Source organism: Lichenostomus cassidix, unplaced genomic scaffold (genome assembly GCF_008360975.1).
Source record: "Lichenostomus cassidix isolate B80296 unplaced genomic scaffold, HeHo_3.0 HiC_scaffold_671, whole genome shotgun sequence".
NCBI classification, from domain to species: Eukaryota; Metazoa; Chordata; class Aves; order Passeriformes; family Meliphagidae; genus Lichenostomus; species Lichenostomus cassidix.
The window spans coordinates 7,703-11,778 of record NW_028148078.1 but is presented as its reverse complement, the minus strand read 5'-3'; the positions used below and the strand labels follow the sequence as shown (position 1 = coordinate 11,778).

General features: G+C 47.5%; 1 long non-coding RNA gene across 1 annotated transcript; it reads right to left on the bottom strand.

The window, feature by feature from the left end:
- Positions 1-212: 212 nt before the first annotated feature.
- LOC146420096 (uncharacterized) lies at positions 213-1,567 on the bottom strand. The gene is made up of 2 exons (XR_014849270.1): positions 1,506-1,567; positions 213-344 (listed from the first exon to the last, which is right to left on the bottom strand). It is a non-coding gene; the product is annotated as an uncharacterized LOC146420096 (long non-coding RNA).
- Positions 1,568-4,076: the final 2,509 nt, after the last annotated feature.

The following is a 4,076-nucleotide window of genomic DNA, read 5'->3' as shown; positions in this document are numbered from 1 at the left end:
GAATTTTTTGGTATTTTTTAATATTAAAGACCTTTTTTTGGGCTAAAATAAAGCGAAATTTATTGAAATCGAGCGAAAGTGAGGATTGGATTGAAATCTTTGCAATGCTGAGCGAAAAAGTTAATCAGGGAGGAAAAAAAAAATCAGGAATTTAGCTCAGGGTGAATAAATTCCTGTTGTTTTTTCAGGAAAAAGCCATAAAGAGCTCGGAATGAAACCAATCAAAAGAGTTTAATTGGGACAAACGGAATATTTGGGGAAATTCCATCCTCTTTTGCCCCAAATTTGGGATCATTCCCCTCTCCGCGCCCCACAGAACTTTCCGGAAGGTTTTCCCTGCGGGGCTGGAGGGAAGGAGCGAGCAAACATTTCACGATGGCAAATCCCAATCCATCCCAAATCCCCCAGAAAATTCCCCAAAAATCCTCTTGGAGAACAAAACCCAACCCGCGGCGGAGTTTCCCCATTCCCGCCGGAATCCCAAACCCCAAAAAAATGGGATTTTTGAGGCACCAGGGGATTGACTTCACCCTCCGAAAATGAAATGAAACCACTTTTGTTTTGTCTTCTCCCAACTCAAAGGATGGAAAAACAAGCCCAGGCTGGTCCTGGTTGGATCCAGCGGCGCAGGGAAGACAAAACTTCCATTATTTTCATTTTCCCAGGTCCCAAAAAGAACAAAAAAAATACCCCAGGTGGGGAAGGAATCAACAAAACCAACCCAAAATGGCTCCTCCTGCCACCGGCGGAAACCGACGGCGCCGGCTCAATCTGAATTTTCCACTCTGGTGGAATAAAAATTCCCGAATTTTCGCGTTTTTTGGTTGGAAAATTCCCAATGTGTGCCCTTGGCTGCCTTTCTGGAGGGATCGGTTTGGGTCGGGAAAGAGGGAAAAGGGAAAAACGAGGATTGGGTGAATTTTCACGGGGGAGAAAACCCATTAAAGGCTGGTTAATTAACGAAGTAATTGAAACATGGCAATCATTACTCAGAGCCAGCAGCTAACTCGGATTGCAAATCCTCCCAAACTGGGAAATCCTCCCTCAAACCGCCCAAAAAATCCCGAAATACCCAAAAATCCGAAGAAACCCCCCTTAAGTTTTACACCAATTTATATAAATTTTATTCGGATCTCAACCGAATCAACCAAAAACTCCTTTTTTTCCCCCCAACTTTTCCCCCCGGGTGGAAGCAGCTTTTCCCCCTCCTTCTCGGAGCCCTCGACCTGCCCCGACTGGTTGGACTGGTTGTAAAATGAACGTTTGGATTCATTCTCTGCCCTCCCCTCCCCCAGCGCGCCAAACCTGATCTGACCGACTCAACCCTCCCGTCCACCCGGGGGGAGAAGGAGGAAGAGAAAAAAGAGGGAAGAACCGCAGAGAAAGTGAGGAGGAAAAGGGAAAATCAAGCAGGAAAAAAGAAGAAAAAACTCCCAGAAGTCGCTCTTGGCGCTCCGTAAATCCCATTTTTTTCCCCACCCGACGCGGAAAACTTTGGCTCTTACCAAACTGAGGGGGAAAAGTTGAATGTTTGGAGCTCCAGCAGCTTCTCCCAAATCCGGGTGGAGAAGGGAAAGGATGGAAGGTCAGCAAGTCCTGGGAGAACTTCCATCTTCCTCCTCCCGGCAAAGCGCGAGGGAAATCGGCGAGGAGGCCGAAAACTCAGCCGCACCTGGAAAAACAACACCGCCGCGCCTCGTTAGGCCGCCGGGAGCGTGGAGAAACGAAAACCGGGGTTTTGGAAAGGAAAACTGAGGTTTGGAATGGGGTTGGGAAGGTGGGGAGAGCAGGCCGGGCAGGCCGTGCGGAGCGCGGAGCCTCGGAGGAGCTGCGTGTCGGAGCTGGAACGGAGCTGGACGAGGAGCTCCGCCAAGGCTCGGCTTACATGGAGCTCCACACTCCTCCCCGCGCAGGTGCACGGCCCGCCAGCCAATGGCGGAGCTCCGAGCCCAACAGGTGTGTCCGGCCCTGGGAGCGGCCGGAGCGGCCGGGCCTGGGTGACAAAGGGTGGCTCAGGGAGGAGGTTTTTCCTGGTTTTGGGGTGGGAAGGAGTGTGGGGAGATGGTTGGTCCTAAAGGGGGGGTAAGGAGGGTTTTGGCCATGCCAGGGTGGCTTTGGGCACTGCAGGGGTGGGCAGTGTGGGGGTTTGCTGGCCAAGGCCTGCCAGCCTCATGGGGAAGGCTTTCCTCACAGTTTACTCGTAATTTCATCATGATTTACTCACAATTTACTCACAATTTCCTCACAATGATCTAACAATTTCATTACAATTTACTCCAAATTTCCTCACAGTGTTCTCACAATTTCCTCACAATTCCCTCACAATTTCATCCCGATTTCATCACAATTTCCTCACACTTTCCTCACAATTTCATCACAACTTACTCCAAATTTCCTCACAGTGTTCTCACAATTTCCTCACAACGTTCTCACAATGCCCTCATAATTTCATTGTAATTACCTCCCAATTTCCTCACAAGTTCCTCACAATTTCCCCACAATTTCCTCACAATTCCATCACAATTTACTCCAAATTTCCTCACAATGTTCTCACAATTTCCTCCCAATTTCCTCACAAGCTCCTCACAATTTCCCCACAATTTCCTCACAATTCCATCACAATTTACTCCAAATTTCCTCACAATTTCCTCACAATTTCCTCACAATTTCCTCACAATTTCCCCACAATTTCCTCCCAATTTCCCACCCAATCCCACCCTCGTTCAGCACTAAACCATTCCCCATTTTCCTGTCTCTCCATCCCTCATCCTAAATCCCTTTTCTAGCTCTCCTGGATCCCTTCAGGTCCTCCAAGGATCTCTGAGGTCTCTCCAGACCCTTCTTGTCTCTCTGACCCTCAAATTCTCCCCAGAGCCAAAATCTTGGGCAAACCCCAAACTTGGAATGTCGGGAAGTTCTTCCCTCTCCTCCAAACCCCAAACTCGGAATGTCGGGAAGTTCTTGCAAATCCCAAACTGGGAATATCAGGAAGTTCTTCCCTCTCTTCCAAACCCCAAACTCGGAATATCAGGAAGTTCTTCCCTCTCCTCCAAATCCCAAATTTGGAATGTCAGGAAGTTCTTCCAAACCCCAAACTCGGAATTTTGGGAAGTTCTTCCAAACCCCAAACTGGGAATATCAGGAAGTTCTTCCCTCTCCTCTAAACCCCAAACTGGGAATATCAGGAAGTTCTTCCCTCTCTTCCAAATCCCAAATTTGGAATGTCAGGAAGTTCTTCCAAACCCCAAACTCAGAATGTCGGGAAGTTCTTCCAAACCCCAAACTGGGAATATCGGGAAGTTCATCCAAATCCCAAACTGGGAATATCAGGGAAGTTCTTCCCTCTCCTCCAAATCCCAAATTTGGAATGTCAGGAAGTTCTTCGCTCTCTCCCAAACCCCAAATTCAGAATGTCGGGAAGTTCTTCCCTCTCCTCCAAACCCCAAATTTGGAATGTCAGGAAGTTCTTCCAAACCCCAAACTCAGAATATCGGGAAGTTCTTCCAAATCCCAAACTTGGAATGTCAGGAAGTTCTTCCCTCTCCTCTAAACCCCAAACTGGGAATATCAGGAAGTTCTTCCCTCTCTTCCAAATCCCAAATTTGGAATGTCAGGAAGTTCTTCCAAACCCCAAACTCAGAATGTCGGGAAGTTCTTCCAAACCCCAAACTGGGAATATCGGGAAGTTCATCCAAATCCCAAACTGGGAATATCAGGGAAGTTCTTCCCTCTCCTCCAAATCCCAAATTTGGAATGTCAGGAAGTTCTTCCAAACCCCAAACTCAGAATATCGGGAAGTTCTTCCAAATCCCAAATTCGGAATGTCAGGAAGTTCTTCCCTCTCTCCCAAATCCCAAATTCAGAATATCAGGAAGTTCTTCCAAACCCCAAATTCAGAACATCAGGAAGTTCTTCCCTCTCTCCCAAATCCACCTTCCCACATTGTCCTCCTGCCAACCAAATTCCATCCCAAAGTTGGGGGAAAAAAGGATTCTTTGGAAGATTTGATTGAGATCCGAATCAAATTGATATCAATCGTTATAAAACTCAAAGGGGTTCTTTGGGTTTTTCTGTAT